Source organism: Sesamum indicum, linkage group LG11, assembly GCF_000512975.1.
Source record: "Sesamum indicum cultivar Zhongzhi No. 13 linkage group LG11, S_indicum_v1.0, whole genome shotgun sequence".
Classification (NCBI taxonomy): Eukaryota; Viridiplantae; Streptophyta; class Magnoliopsida; order Lamiales; family Pedaliaceae; genus Sesamum; species Sesamum indicum.
In genome coordinates this window covers 3951156-3968436 of record NC_026155.1, presented here as the reverse complement: position 1 = coordinate 3968436, position 17281 = coordinate 3951156, and the positions used below count along the sequence as shown (strand labels likewise).

At 35.2% G+C, this 17281-nt stretch overlaps 1 protein-coding gene and 1 long non-coding RNA gene across 3 annotated transcripts in view; one reads left to right on the top strand and one right to left on the bottom strand.

Annotated features, from left to right (window-relative positions):
- On the bottom strand, positions 2055 to 4490 carry LOC105173317. Of its 2 annotated transcripts, none has more exons than XR_848728.2 (3): positions 4357 to 4490; positions 3612 to 3774; positions 2055 to 2676 (listed from the first exon to the last, which is right to left on the bottom strand). It is a non-coding gene; the product is annotated as an uncharacterized LOC105173317 (long non-coding RNA). The 2 variants fall into 2 exon arrangements; XR_002288002.1 differs by having other exon boundaries at positions 3710 to 3774.
- LOC105173315 overlaps positions 15729 to 17281 on the top strand; it is a 2770-nt gene continuing 1217 nt past the window's right edge. The window contains exon 1 of the mRNA XM_011095015.2: positions 15729 to 15881. The gene's annotated coding sequence lies outside the window, so the exon portion shown is untranslated. The remainder of the gene's footprint in view (positions 15882 to 17281) is intronic.

Sequence of the window (17281 nt, the reverse complement as noted above, 5' to 3'; positions counted from 1 at the left end):
TAATTTGTAAAAATTCTACACTTAACTTGGTTCCTGGTTTTCATGTGGTTTGATTATATTTTGTTAAAGCTCATTAATATCTATCTGAAACACTTGGCATCCTTTTGTAAAAGCACTGTGAAACGAATACGATATAATCAATATTATGTGTTTATGCTATTGTGTGCACTAGCATGGCGATCAACGACAAAGCTGTTAAGGTTTAAGAACAAAGACCAATTGGTCAGATCGACATAACCTTTTAATGTTTAAACAAAGACCAAATGGTCGGAGCCACAAAACCTCTCAAGGTTTAAAAACAGAGATCAAATTGCCAAGTGAGAAAACCTCTTCAGGGTTTAAAAATAAAGACCAAATGGTCAGAGTGACAAATGAAAAAACCTCTTAAGGTATAAAAACAAAGACCAAATGGTCAGAGCAATAAACCTTTTAAGATTTAAAAAGACAAATGGTCGGAGTAACGAAACCTCCTACGATTTAAAAACAAAGACCAAATGGTCGGAGTAACGAAACCTCCTACTTTTTAAAAACAAAGACCAAATGGTCGGAGCAACAAAACCTATTAAAGTTTAAAATAAAGACTAAATGGTTGGAGTGGCAAAATCTCTTAAGGTTAAAGTCCAAATGATTGGAGTGACAAAACCTCTTAAAGTTTAAAAATAAAGACCAAATGATCGGAGCGATTAAACCTCCTATGGTTTAAAACCAAAGACCGAATGCTCGGAGCGGTGAAGCTTCTTAAGATTGAGAAGCTAATTTGATGTTTAAGTTTTTCACGATTTAAATTTAAATCTAAAAGAAAAACCCTGAAGACAACTCACGATGCGGGGGTAAATAGATTTTGTAGAGTTCTGTTGAAATCTTAATTAGCATCTAGAAGCAATATGGGCTTTTTAGAGTGGTTTGCATATTCACGGGCAGGATCCAAAAGTAAAGACGAAAACAACTAGACAAAATTTCATTTAATAAAGTCTTTTGATACAGAGAATCACAGAAAAGGGGGTCAGATGCTAGCTAAGTGTGGTGAGAATAGCTATTCAAAATGTTCCTTTGAAGCTATCTTAAGTGGTACCTTGAGAAACCCTGCTGTGAAAAGGATCACTAGTAGGAAGTTGAGAAGCGCTAAAAATATCGGCAAACTCGTCATTCTCCCACCAGGGATTGATAAGCTAATTCTCAGGGAAATCCTCTAGCTTCCGATCCTTGAGAAAACTAACCCTAAAAATATCAAAATTGTCCTTCAAAGCGTTGAGAAGCTTTATCTAAACCAGACATTTGTAAAAGCTCATAAATTCTTCTATAGTAGCTCAATTGATGATTGTCGCTTCGAAAGCTTGAGATTTAATGAAATCACGAGCTTTTTCCATGCGTGTTTTCTTGAGGGTCACAATATATTCCTCAAATTATAGATACCTATTCTAGCCCTCATCAAGCCTTGAGTCGTATGCCTTGTCTTGTTTAGACTGATGTCCTGCTTTGAGATCTTCCATAGACTTCTTTGCAGTGGATAAGTCCCTCGTCAACTTAGCTCTCTCTTTCTCCAAGTGCTCGTTCATGATGTTCTTCGAAGCAAGTTGCCAGCGAGCTTCATCCAATTCGGCTTCCAAGTTAACCTGGGCCAACTCATCTTCCTTCTTCTCATCTTCCAAATTCTAAATCCACACTTCTGTATCTCCACGATCGTATCTCCAATAGGAACATTGCAAACTCAAAGCGTAGAGGATCTCATAGCGTACAAAATAAAGAGAATTAGAAACTAATGTAGGCCTTGAAGTGCAAAGTATGGAAATTTGAATGTTGGTAAGTATTTGCTCTCATCATCTCCAACCGAGCATGCTGAAGGTTAGCCAAAGCTATTTGGTCCTTTAGAAGAAGACAAGCTTTGTATAATTCGAATGAGGTTTTGCCAGCACGGTTATAAAAAATATAGATACTCCCCCACACTTGCCAATCAGGAGTAAAGGTCTATTCATCGAGAAGAAGGCTAGTAGAAAGATTTAATCTTGGTCAATCTCAGCCCTCGCCCTTGCAAAGCAACGATAACAAATCTCCAGTTTTTTAATATCTTTGTCAATGCCCTCCAGAGTGAGATGATTGAAAGCCTCAACTGCCATGTATACAGGAGATTTAAACTGATGACCCCTATCCTCCTCGGCATGTCTAGTGCAAGAACCCTCAGCAACATATGTCTTCTCCTTCAAAGAATGCTTTTTGTGAGACTTTTTCGACCTACTTTCCTCAAGGTGAATTGGGTCTTCTGCATCTGTATTATTTTATTTACAAGGCCTCTAAGAGTTCTCATTAAAGCAATTAGGAAGGGGGAGGTTTCATTTTCACAACCTTTTAAATTTTATCCTAAGACGACCCCTCACACCTACTCTTGTGTCGATGCTGTCTTTTCAACTCAATAAGGTTTGTCTCTGCTTCTATCTCCACATCAACAACTTCAATATCTTCGACCATCTCAACTGGATTGGTTGGCCCGGATACTGCATGACAGGCTCGACGGCAACAGGCAGTGGCAAAGTGTCCCGATCAAGGGATTCAATGCGAGGAGTAGAGGGGACAAATAATGACTCAAAGACCAAAGTGATCCCTGTCGCGGACTATAGCTAGTAATTCATCCTTGCTTCTATCGACCGTCATTCTCTGCCATTGCATCTCGAGCAACCATATCTACAAAAGGATAAAAAATACTAAGTCTACAACAAAAGCAAATATGGATGTCAGAAAGGCGACAGATAATCTAAGATTCTGGTAGTGCGAATGGAAGCAGATGACAACCTAATCAAGCTAAGAATATCCTCCTTTAAGAGTTCCCCAAACTTATAACCAGTCAACACATTCTCAATTAAATTTTTCTTCCTAAGATGGACCACCTAAACAACGTAAAGTGGGCTTTTGGAAGCACCACTAAGTAGGGACATTGTAAGGATGACAAGTAGAGGCTTCAAGATAAAAGAAATTACTCTTCCACAACCTAACAGAGTTTATAAAAGTTTACCTACAAATCTACATTTACGGCAAGCATTAATGTAGTATAACCAAGGAGTCTGAAACCTAGTGGAATCTGTTATAGTGAATAAGGCCAAGAAATTTAAAAAGAAGGTTCCTGTTCAAAATATTGCATCATGATAATGAAGCAAAGGATGTCACTATTAAGTTGGGGACAAGTTCCTTGGGGCTAACCCTTAACTGGTTAATAATGTTAGCAATACGATCGTCTATAGGAGAATGGAGCCTAGCATCTAAGTTTGGAATATGGAAAGTCGGACAGTTTAGGGGAAGACGATGCATAACCTGGTCGTGTTTTGGAATTACAGATGTTGTAATCAAGAGGAATATGGTAGTAGTGACGAAATTTGAGAACATCCTTGATAGTAAGAGAAGACCTAATAGAAAGAGCTTCATTAATCCGAGCCCTCTTCATCTTTGGAAACATGCAGATAACCCACTTGAACCTCAGATTTTGCGGTCGCTATTTCTCTAAATCCCGAAAGATGAGAAAGGGTAGATGACGATTCCAGTTGGAATAAGAATCATGACTAGAACTCAAACTCGAACTACTATACATAATATATACGTAAAATAGAGGGAAGAAATAGGAATACCTAGGGTGGAGTTGGATTCACTGAGGAAGCAATGGAATCACCAAGAGTATCGGGTCGCAAAGTTTTCAAGAACAAGGTAACAAATAGTAGAAACTTACTTCCTTCATATAGCAAGGACCAAGTCAAAAGGCGGTTGATCCAGTAGAGATGGAAAACAGATTCTCTGATCCAAACGGTAGACAAAAAATGATAATTAATGGGACTCATGAGAAGAATATTCATGATTTAATCCAATACATTCAAAATTTTGGTTGATTTCCAACAAAAACAATATTTGAATTGGGGGAGTAAAATGATGTGGGTTGTTTATTATATATCTAAAATAGGCCATAATATCCATAAGGTCCAACAAAGTTATCTAGGGTGTTCAATTCGGTTAACTAAATTAAATTAAATCGAATCGAATTTTCAGTTTTGGTTCACCTTTTTTAAAAATCAAACTGAATAGATTCGGTTCAGTTTTTTTGATTAAAAAAAACAAAAAAAGATGTTTTTTTAAATACATATAAATAATTTTAGTATTTTTTCAATTTTATCCAAAAATACATATACCAAAATATCAAAATCTGAAAACTAAAATGTATAATGAAAGCAGTCAGCACAAGCACACAACCAAACAAAAAAAAAAAAACAAAACTTTACTTCAGGCATTTCATCAAACACCTTCAAAACAAAACTTGTAAATCAAATTTTTTGAATTTCTTCTACAAACTGTAAAAGAAATTTACAAAGAAAGAAAAATTACCTGAGCGAAGTGTGAAGTTTCTCTTCTTCCGTGAAGAAGAAGAACGAAGTCGCGGTGAGAGAGTCGCTGTGGGTGTGGCTGCTGCTGGAGAGAGTGGAGAATTGGAGTGGTGCGTTACTTGTTTTTCTCATTCACTCATTCTTTTTACTCTTTAGTTTATATTATAATATTAATATATAATATAAAATACTATATTTTTAATATAATATAATTAATAATAAAATATATATTAGTTTTCGGTTCGATTCGATCACCAAACGGTGATGGAAGAAACCAAACTGAAAACCGATCTAAAAAAAATAAAAATTGAATCGAATTTTTTGAACCAAATTTTCAGTTCAGCTGGTTTAACCGAACTGTGAGCACCCCTAAAGTTATCCTTCATTAAAATGAAAACCCAAAGCCCATCTCATCCCTAGTTACTGATAGGATGTATGTTATCACTCAAATGCATGCCTAATTCTAGTGTTTTAGAATGAATTTATTGTATTGATAACTGAATTATCCATCTTTTAGATGAGGGGTCGGTATTAACCCCATTTGAAGAAAAGAGAACCAGAAAAATTCAAATAAAATCAAAAAGTGATCAAAAAAGATGAGAATGAAACTGACTTGAGCATCTGATAGGGCTTGATTTAAAGCTCTAGTCTGTCTATACAAAAGTGGAATCTAAAAAAAAAATTTTACTGCAATTTAATTTCTTTCGTGACAGCAAGTTGAAAGGCAAGAGAGATGACGATTTTGCTGCTATAAAAAGGGATGTGAAGGTTGAATATTAGTATCCAATTTCATATTTGATTACTCTAGTAGTATATACCATCTCTCCTCTTCTCCTTTTTTTTTAGTTTATATTTTTCTATAGGATTTTAGGATTTTCTACACATATGATGTGTAGCTAATCTACTTTTATGATTCAAGGGAAATATTAAACCTAATTGTTATGTTTTGAGATATTAGTTTTAATCTTATTTCATTTCTTGTCTTGATTTACATCTTATGGAATGATTATTATTTATAGATATGATAATTCGATTCGATATTAATTATTCTACTGCTATCCATGAGTTCAATGATTCATAATTTTCATGAACGAGTGGTATGAGTACCAAGCAAATTAATTGTGTGCTTTGCATGATTTATTTGTAGGGACAAGAAAACTAGGTCGGATAATTGCAGCTATTTCAATTGTTTGACTAGGTTCAATTGTTTTCACTGACACAAGTGCTATTATTGAATTGATATGGAACACATCGAGCCCAGTCACGAGATAATAAGTTTTGATTTAGATGTTTGAGTCAAGTCAATTACAATAGGAAAACAGGATTTTGTTATGGCTATCCTAATATATTTCGAAGTTGAATGCTTGGTTGTGAAATTAATCTTGTACGATCAATGATTAACATAATGATTGGGTGATACACTCTCTTGGTTCGAAATTCTTCTCTATTGATTTCTTCCTCATGATTTATCTCTGATTTCAGTTTAGTTTCTATTAGTTAGTAGTAATTCTTAATTCAAACTCCACCCTATTTGGTTACACAACTTGACCGAGAAATTAATTCGTAAATTCTTAGGAATTTGACATGATTCCACTACTGCTATAGTTTTAGAATCGGTGATTAATTTTGACCACTTCGATAATCAGTCAAAATTTTGGTGCCATTGGCAGGGAACTACTTTAGTTTCTTAGTCTTGTTGTTTTCTTTTATCACATGCTAATGTTTTTTTATTTTTCAAGGAACATTCATGTAGTACTTGATATAGTTTAACTATTGGTGGTGAATCTTTTTTTTTTTTTTTGGGAGGAAATTGAAGAAAGGATACCAGCAAGAGAATGGATTTCTATGATGATCAAGAATCATAAATAGTATGGTTTCATCATATTGGCAAGTAAATGCAGTGAGGAGATTTCCTGAGCAACTTCAACAACAATATGATTCCTACTTGAGTTCTACAACCAAGGATGGAGAAGTCACAGATAATCAAGAGGAGCAGTCGAGACACCAACCACCTCCATCTCTTATGCAAGTTGCACTGCCAACACCATATTCAAGTATGATTTAGAGGATATTGTTAGATCCCTTGCTCTCACTACTCTTAAATTTCAACAGGATACAATGGAAAACTTGCAAGAGAAACAAACGAGCTTGCAACAGTTAGGAAACCAACTCTCTCAACTAGCCAAAACAATTAACAAAATAGCAATTCAAGCATCACAGAAGCTACCATCGTAAATAGATACACATCTAATTGAGAACGTGAGTGCGGTAACACGCCACAATGGGAAGGAGCTACACCCGATTGAGCAAGTACTAATGGAAGCTAAAGAAGACGAGAAAACTCGCAAATACACCAAAGGACATGATGGGGATCTTATTGAAATACGGAGGTCGCAAGACGCGGTAGCACGAATGGTCGCTAATCTGTGTGGACCGAACACATTCCAAAGATCGCTAGATGTGGTCGCTTAGTGGTCGTTGTCCGCTGTAGATCATGGACATTTCTTTCGGGTCAAGGATAATCCGGATCCGACCCGCATAGGGACCCGACAGATGGCGTGCTGAGGAAACGCTTAGTCCTTGCATGAGCACTTTTCGACACGACACGAGTCGAAGGATGGGACCCACAAAAGGCCCTTACAAATAGCCCACATCGTGACAATGAGAGGTACTTTTTAGAAACACTACTTTACTCGCATATTTAGATCGCTGAATTTTCTTTGACCCCAAACTTACTTAAGCATCGGAGTGTTATCGTCGGGACAAACCTGACTAGCTTAATCTTCTTTCTTTATCTTCAGATATCAAATTTGGAGTGGTGACATGGAGAGGTCGTGGTCTTTGATCGAGATCAAACGTAATCCATCCGGATCAGATTGGCGTCGTCTGTGGGAACCATTTGAGGATAAAAACAAAACCTTAGCATGGAGGCACATTCGGGGGGAATGTGCCAGTGATTGAGGGAGCTCCAAGGGAGGTTGAAAGAACGATCCAGTTAACACAAACTGAATTGCAACGAATGATGGAAGAAGCAGGAAAGAATGCTATCATAGCATATGAACGTAGAAATGCCTTACCCACGAAAAATGAGACCTTGAGAAGAAGGGTAGTAAGAGAAAGAGAAGTCGAGAGAGTAACAAAAGGCGTGATTAGGAGGGCCCCAGATTTGAGACGAGTAGCTGCATCATCTGAAGTGGGGTCAGGTGCTCTCGGAGGGAGCCAGAGACGCGAACCTGCGATCTCTGGGGCGAAAGTTGATAGTGTTGGCAAGCAAATACAGACGCTTGGAAAACAGAGATGAACTTCAAAGAAAAGGGGAGTTAGTCACACAGAACAAAAATTCTCCATTTTGCAATAGAATACTGACAGAAGTTGTGAATGCTAACTTCAGAATGCCTGATTTACCGAAATATGATGGGTTGAAAGATCCACAAGAACATGTATCTGCCTTTGACTTGGTGATGAATTTATATGGGCAATCCAATTCAATTAAAGCTAAATTGTTTGTTACCACACTAACAGGCAAAGCACAAGAATGGTTTACCAATTTACCTTTCGGGAGTGTAGAATCATATGCATAGTTGGTGCAAAAGTTTGTTTTTCACTTTGCTAGCAAGAGAAAGCAAAAAAGATCTGCCACGTATCTCTTTACTATTAGGCAGAGGGAGAATGAGACGTTGAAGAACTTTTTGGGAAGATTTAATAATGAAACTCTCGAAGTCTAGAATTTGAGGATTAACATGATTGTGAGTATCCTGATACATGGGTTGAAAAAAGGGCCATTTGCCTCTGCTCTAGCTAGGGACCCACCCACGAACGTAGAACAGTTGATGCGCTTAGCGCAAAAATACATCAATGAAGAGGAAATGAACGCAATGAAGGATGGGGAATGGTTGGGTGGACACAAAGGTCGAGATCACGACCATGGTAAGGGAGAGGGAAGTAAGCAAAAAGTAGATAGAGGTCGAGATCCTCCTTACCAACCAAAGTATCACTAATACACTCCTTTGAACACAACTCGGACTAAAGCATTGATGATTATAGAGAAATCTGATGTTCTGAAGTGGCCCCATCATACACGATTTACGCCAGCAAAGAAATTCTCGAGTAAATATTGCAAATTCCACCGAGAACGGGGGCATGACACCGAAGAATGCTTTCAGCTAAAAGATGAGATAGAACGATTGATCAAACAGGGATATTTTAAAGACCTTATACTGAGAGGTCGAGAGGCTGAGAGCAGTGTCAGAAGGAGCCAGTCGAGCAGTCGTGATAGATATCAGGGTTGAGGAGTTGGTGAAGAGTTCGATCGTTGGATCCCCTGGCTCACCTCGAGCAAGCTTTTGCGATGATGAGAAACTTTAGGATGAAACTTAACCCAACAAAATTCACTTTTGGAGTGACAGGAGGAAAGTTTCTGGGGTATTTGGTCAGCGAGAGAGGCATTGAAGCAAATTCTGAAAAGATAGAGGCCATCCTGAAACTGAAGTCGCCAACCACCTTCAAAGAAGTCCAAAAACTTATGGGAAAGCTTGCATCCCTTAACCGTTTAATTTCTAAATTATCATATAGAAATCTTCCCTTTTTTAAGGTGTTGAGAAAGGCCAAAGAATTTAAATGAACTAAGGAGTGTGAGCAAGCGTTTCAAGATTTAAAAACCTATCTACGCTCACCCCCGTTACATGCAAACCCGAAGGGGATGAGACGCTATATTTGTACTTGGTCGTTTTTGAAAATGCAGTTTGTTCAGTGTTGGTAAGGGAAGACGAAGGGGTGCAGAATCCAGTTTACAATGTAAGTAAAATGCTACAAGGAGCTGAGAAGAGGTATGCTGAAATTGAAAAATTAGCGCTTGCATTAGTTGTGACCGCTCGCAAGTTGCGACCTTACTTTCAAGCCCATCGCACAGTTTTTTGACTAATCACCCATTGCGTAATGTGCTGGCGCGACCTGATGCCTCAGGAAGACTTGTGAAATGGGTAGTTGAACTGGGGGAATACGACATAGAATATCAAGCTCGGACAGCATTAAAAGGACAGATATTGGCAGATTTCATGATCGAGCTCGCATGGGACCCTGAAATTAGTCACAAGCTAGATAGATGGATGTTACATGTGGATGGACCTTCTAATGCTGGCAATGGAGGAGTTGGGATACTAATCCAAGGTCCAGATAAGGTAGAGATCGAAGTTGCAGCAATGTTATCTTTCCCAATAATAAATAATGAAGCAGAGTATGAGGCTCTAATTATGGGTTTAAAGCTGGCAATTGAAGCCGGGGCAAGGGACTTAGAAGTATACACAAATTCTCAGCTTGTAGCTTTACAGATCGATGGGACTTATGAAACCAAGGAGAAGAATATGATATTGTACCACATTAAAGCTAAATCTTTGATGTCTAAATTTCATAGATGTCAGGTCCATCAGATTCCAAGATGTGAGAATGATAAGGCGTATTCCTTATAGAAATTTGGAGCCACCTTGTCTGGGATTCGAGATCGCAAAATAACAGTAATGATTCGAGATAGACCTGCGATCTCTGAGCAGGTGGAGGTGAATGCTGTGGATGAGTCACCATCATGGAAAGATGAGATAATCCGGTACTTGAAAGAAGGAGCCCTACCAGACAATCCCATATGCGCACGAAGACTTAAAATGAAAGCAGCTCGTTTTACATTGATCGGCACGCAACTATACAAACGAACTGTGGAAGGACCTCTACTAAAGTGTTTGGATGCAGAAAGAGCAAAATGTGACGCCCCAAATATTATAATACATAATTGTAGGATTAATTGGTAAATTTTCGTGAAATTTAGTTAATTAGCCACTAAATTATGGGTCATAATTGAAATATAATAAAACTTGAACGAATTCAATTGGAGTTCGTTATAATATTTGGGGACAGCTTATATTAATTAAGAAAATTTAGGAGGAACGTGATGGGAATTTTGCTAAAAGTCTAATAAAAAATAATAATAATGTATAATAATAGTATTATGTATAAATATTAGTAAATTATATATACATATATTAGTATATGTATATATATTTTAGTAAATAATGTACATATTTAGTAAATAATATATATATATATATAAAAGAAAAGAGAGTGAGAGAATTGAGAGCGGGAAGTGGGGGCCACCTCCCACCGCCTCACTCTCTCATTCTCTTTATTTTTCTTTGTCTTGGTACATAACACACAACACACACACAAACATACACACACTTTCGGCAAGAAGAAAGAGAAAGGAACAGAGGTACGAATTATAATTATAATTTTCATTAATTTATACAATTATAGTATTTAATTAGCTCATTTATTAAATGTTATTTATATTGAGCGATGTACTATTTAACCGGAATATTTTACGAGTTTGGCTATTTAAAATAGTGTCGAATTAAATATCAAATTTAATATAAAAATGATATCGTTGGTTAATTAGATTATTAAATTCATTAGATTTGAAGATTGTTATAGCCAATTTATACAATTCCATCGGAATTATTAATCAAATACGCAATTCTACGTATTGTTATTTAATTAAATTATATAATAGCGAGAAATTGATAAGAAATCCGTAGGAATATTCCGAAAACTATACTTAAGAAATAATATATTGTTAAAGAGGAAGAATAAGGTTTTAATGATAATTTAATTTAAGAATGTTATTAAAAAATGGTAGTTATAATATATAACGAGTTTCGTTAAATAAATTCTTATGCATCACTTGATAAATTATAAATATTTTTATGAAGCTTATAGTGTCTAGTTATTGGGAAGAACTAGAACGAAAATATATATTTCGATAGAAATAGAATATTAAAGAATTATTGAAAATCGTACGAATAAGATTTAATATTATATTTAAAAGAAACTACGATATTCTTGATATATTAATTGTATATGGTATAACTCATTATAGGATACGGGGGTGAGGTGAAAGGACTGACAATTAGAGGTTGAGTAGAAAGAAACGTTGTGAGGTTGAGGTAAGTAAATAATTAGTATTATCTATATATGTCCTCTTTATTTGTGGTATTACTATTATATGACTTTGTGGTTCATACTGATATTGATGTATCTGAAAATATATGAGTGGTGAATGATTTGATTTGACTGACAATATTGTGTGCGTGAAATGAGAAAATACGTTGAAATATTATGTTTATTGTTTAATGTGTTGTGGATGTCTGAAAATGAGAATATGTTGATATATTATTTTATGTTACTAGTTGCTTATAAGAATGGTGATATGTTGAAATGAGGGAGTGGTGGAAATTGAATATAATTGTGGTGTGAATACCCCTTGATGTGTTGAAAAGCCTATAAGGCGAAATGATATGAAAAGAGCGATGTTGCGATATGAAAAAGATGTGAAATGAAAATAGTGATGCTGCGATATGAAAAAAAAAATATGATATGAAAAGAGCGATGCTGCGATTTAAAAAAAAGTATGATATGAAAATAGCGATGCTGCGAAATGAAAGAGCTATGATGCAAAATGAGATTGATGAGCCGGCTGTCAAGGGGATTCACTTAAATTTATATAATGGTGAGATTGAGTTGACGGCAAAAACACGATATTACCTTCTGGTAAGCAAACTAGGAAAAAGGAAGTTTAATTGATTATTTTATTGTGAGATAGCTATGTGGTGCTACAATTGATTATGTTGGAGTTAAATTGACTGTAATCCATGCATGTTGCCTACTTGTCTTGTTTGGGTTGTGTTTGATATACATATATAGATAAGGCTGATTATCTACTTACTGAGTGGTAGGCTCATCCCTCTGTTGATATTTTCTTTCAGGAGTAAACTTTGAGGTGTTTGACTGTTGAAGATTAGGTCTACGCGCTATACTCAGGCAGGTCGGGCCAGTATGCTGTTTTCTCCTCGTTGTCAATTAGAGTACAGATCATATTTTGTTGTATAGAGGGAACGTAAGCATGGAGATTACTTGTGGTGTTTGATATGTATATATATAATATTGTGGGTTGATAATACCTATTATGACGTATTGGAATTACGTATACAAATGATTTAGATGATTATGTGCAAATGTATATATATGAACACAGGGATTACTATAACTATGACGTTTAGGGTAGATACAGCTCTTGTAGCGAAGGGGGTGCTACACAGAATATGTGATGAGGGAGATTCACGAAGGGAGCTGTGGAAACCACTCGGGTGGTAGATCACTAGCTCAAAAAGTGATCAGACAAAGATTCTTCTGGCCCACATTGGTAAAGGATACCAAGGAGTTAGTTAGAAAGTGTGAAGTCTGCCAAAAGTTTGCAGCACAAATTAACGCACCAGCGACCCCGTTGGAAACAGTTAAGATCGCTTGTCCATTTACTGATGCAAATATTATTGTTGAATGATATGGAATGCTATCGTGCCCAGTCATGAGATAAGAAGTTTTGATTTAGATGCTTGAGTCAAGTCAATTACAATATGAAAACAGAATTTTATTATGGTTATCCTAATAGATTTCAAAGTTGAATGCTTGGTTATGGAATTAATCTTGTGCGATCAATGATTAATATAACGCTTAGATGATACACTTCCTTAGGTCGAAATTCTTCTCTACTGATTTCTTCCCCATAATTTATCTCTGCTTTCAGTTTGGTTTCTATCAGTTAGTAGTAATTCTTAATTCAAACTCCTCCCCCCCCATTTGGTTACATCAACTTAATCGAGAAATTAAGTCGCAGTTCCTTAAGGATTCGACCTGGTTCCACTACTGCTACAGTTTTAAGATTAGTGATTAATTTTGACGGTTTGGACAACAGATCAGTTACTGAGGATGACCGACACATGGCAAGATCCTAGGAGGCCATTAGGTGCCATCCGTGCATCGGGAAGTATATAAACCCCTCATTTGTGAAGATTTAAGGTAAGCTTAAATGCGTAAAACCCCTATGTGTTTTGAGAAATCAGTTGAAAACCCCTTTATGTTTTAAAAATAAGCTATAAATCCCTTTCTATTTTCTTAAATATAGCTCGATTGTCCATCGTCATCAAATATGACTAACGACGTTAATTTTTTATAAAGTATATGTTATGCTCTTACTTATGATATATTATTTCTTATTTCAGTGATCGTTGGATCTTTTTTAAATGAATAAAAATCGTAGGATCTAATCAATTCATCTTAACCATTGGATCTTAAAAAATTAAAGGTCTAGATTTAACAAAATTATAAATTATAAAAAATTAAATTATTATTTATTTAATATAAATTTAATTTTGTCATTCAAATCAGATTTGGGCAATATCGAGGTCGCCCACACCATAGCAAGCGATTTGGGGCGATTGCAACGCTATCGCCCTTCTCGTTAGGGGCGACGGTGTCCATTTTTTTTAGAAAAACATTGATTAAGGTTTTGATAAAAATTAAAATAAGAAAAATTGAGTTATAAAAGTTTTAAGATTCTTTATAAAAAGATTAGCAAATTAAAATTATAAAAAAAAAGTATTAAAATTCTTAAATATATATAACAATAATTTAAATTTAAATATTATTTAAAGTAAATAATATATTTTATTAAATAATTTAAATTAGTTAATAATATATTTCTTTTAATACTTTAAATTAATTAACATTCGTTTGATGTAGATTTAATTTAAAAATAAACTTCAATATATTATTTTCTATTGTGATTTTAATTTAATTTTTCAATTTAAGTTATAAGTTTATAAGAAAAATTATATCTTTTTGGTACTTTGATATTTAAAATACATATAGTTAAGAACACAAAATTAAATTTTTAAAAGGGATGAAAATATAAAAAAAATATAGCTGAAAATAAGGTTAAAACAAGTTATTTTTGACTGATGGGCATGGCCCAAAAGAGATCGGCCTAAAACAAAGTACCAAGCCCAACAAAAGGTTCATCAGCCCATGAAGAAGGCAACCCGTTCGAATTACTATGCCCAGCCCAAGAAAGAGGCCTCCTACTATCCCGTCTAGCTCAACCCAAAGGCCCCCCTCCTTGGATCAAAGCCCAATCAAGGAAGGAAGCAGACTTTGTCATATGTGGCCCAAAAAAGGAGCCCAATTCGAAAGCCCCCAAAACCAACCGATAGAAAGGAAGGTGCCCTCAAAAGGAGGGAGGACTCCTTACCAGCATCCCACCTTTCTCGCTAAAGCTGTCGTTTCCCCTCGGCAAGACTCCTATTGCTGGAGAACTCCTCCTCTATAAATAGAGGGGTACCTCCCCGCTGGTTGACAGATTCGAGAACTTTTTCTCTTGCAGCTATCCTCTCATTCTAAAATCGTGCTCTTGCATATTAAAATCTCATCTTTATCATAATTTTCTATTGTTATTCATTTTGTATTTTTATATGCCTTTAAATTCGAAACTAAACTTAATCATCGGAGTCCTAACCCTTTGTTTTGCATATCCTTCTTCTCAAGAATGCTTATTCAAGTGGCCTAGATCCATCTCAAAGATCCAAGGACTCTGAACTCGTGCTAAAATCGCACGTATCATTGACTATTATAATTATAAATGCAATATAAGGGCATTTTCATTCAAATTGCCAGAAAAACACCACCACTCGTTTGTTCAAATACACCTTCATTGAGTACTAATGAAAAAGGTATTTTTTTAATTGAATTTTACATAATACAGGGTAGGTTTTAGCATATTTCTAAAACGGGGTAAATGGATTTTAGCCTTTGAGGTATCTTAACTACCTTATGTATTTTTTTAAAGCATCGGATTATAGACTTCTGACCCATATAACTATTTTGATCCTTGAAATGCTTACACCGAAACTCACTCCGACACTTTCATGTCTCGTACAGATCTAAAACTTGTTTCTTTTCAACTCTTAGCTTGTGTACGACCATATGGCCCATGACTGTACGTATTGTGACCAAGTGCATCAAAATTATCCAAACACCCTCTTAAACTAAAACTTATAAATTTGTTTTTTTACCAATATTTGCGATAAACCTATATATGTTAAATTATCTTTTCAAATGCTATGTGATCAATTCTTTTCGACTCTTATTTTTATTTTTAAATTATTTATCATCGTACACAAATCCACGAGCATTTAAAAAGAATTTTGATATAAAATTATAATAGAAAATTATAAAAAGAATAAATTATAATTACAAATTATAATAAATAAAGAAGTAAGATTGAGAGACTTTGGAATAATGGGTAGTTATAAAAAGAAAAAAAGAAATATAATTCTGAGATTATAAAAAAAAATTAAAATTATTAATTTAATCAAATTTTTGTAAAGGAAAAAAATAAAATTAAAGATAAATTAAGGTATTCGAAAATTGATTTGACAAAAAATTTTCTTTTATAATATATACATATACTGTAAATTTTAAGAAACTGCCAAATTGACAGCAGACAGATTCGGGTACTGGTGTTATAACAGTCTACGTCTACCTGAGCTACGATGATTCATTCAACCGTCTGAATCTCGTTTCAAACCTTAAAATTTTCGTGAACTTCGATTGCCCGCTGCTGGAATTCATCTATGGTTTCTTGACGAGGTGAGCCCTCTCTTATCCATCATATAATCCCAATTGAACAAGGAAAACTAGGGTTCACTCTTCTTTTCTCGGATTTCAATTTATCCAGTATTTCACTCTTTTTTTCGCCTCAAACTAATGGATCTTTTGTTCATATTTATCGAATTTTCAAGCCCATTTGACATTCTATGTACTGAGTTCATCTGCTTGTTTAGAATTGTGGGTTTTATGCTATTACTGATCCTATTGTGTCTTGGTCTTTGATCCTTCTGATGTTTAGAAGATAAAAAGTATTAGCCCTTTTGTTTGCTATCTCGGTTGTGCTGTGCTTGTTGTTTGTTTATTGCTTCATCTTTAGTTTTTTATTCATAATTTTATTTTTAGTTGTTGATTCATAGAGTCTGTGTTTCTTGTATATATTCATGTAGAACTAATTATCCCTACTGTGGTTGATGATAGCATACGTTAGGCGCAGAGGATACGCAGAGGATCAAACACGACAGTAGCCAAATTAGAGTAAAATGTTGTTTTGTAGTTTTGCTACTGATGAAGGGATTAGTTGTAATATTCGGTCATCGTTATTCAGTAGTGTAATTGTTACCCAAGGCAAAAAAATGGAGAAAAGATTGGAATAATGCGGCTCTAACAAATTATTTTGCTTTGTTGGTCGCGAGTGACCAGTCAAAGTTAGACTTATCATTGGAATATGCATAAATCATATTTGGTACTGTGAACTTCAAATGAGAATAGATTATTACAATCTGAATCTTCACTTAAGTCTTAGTGATTTTAATTGAACTATGGCTGCCTAGAATTTGGTACTAGGAACTTAATTGAGTACTGCTTTCAATTTTTAGGAAGACTTGGGTTAAAATTGCGGGTGATAGCTTTTGAAGCTTTCTTGGCTGGATATGAATCATATGATGCTGCAAGCTGATATAGATTCATTAAATTCAGTATCTTGTAGTCTGTTAGCTATTTTCTGACCCATTAGGTGAAAAGTCAGAAGCTCGAAACCCCAAGAAGTCAATGGATAACCTTCATCTTCTCGTCCTGATATACATTTCTTTTACAGATTCAACCAAAATAATAAGTATAAAATCTAATGCAAGTGTGACTTCATTCTTGTCCTGAATCAATGTCATGCCCCTCGGTTGGATCTCACATATGACAATGGCAGGAAAAAAGCTAATACAAAGTCTGGATATGTATTCCGATGATTAAGTGTCCCATCCATTTAAATGACCTCCTAATTACCATCTGTGATGTTTTCGCGTTAGTTGTTGTACAGATTGGTGTTTGACACTAAGAACTAGTGTATATAAACTTGTTGAAACCCTTAAAAGTAGCTACAGTTTATGATTCAGCCACTTCAAATTTTAGGTCCTTAACTTATGGTTTTTGTCTTAAAAGATTGCATC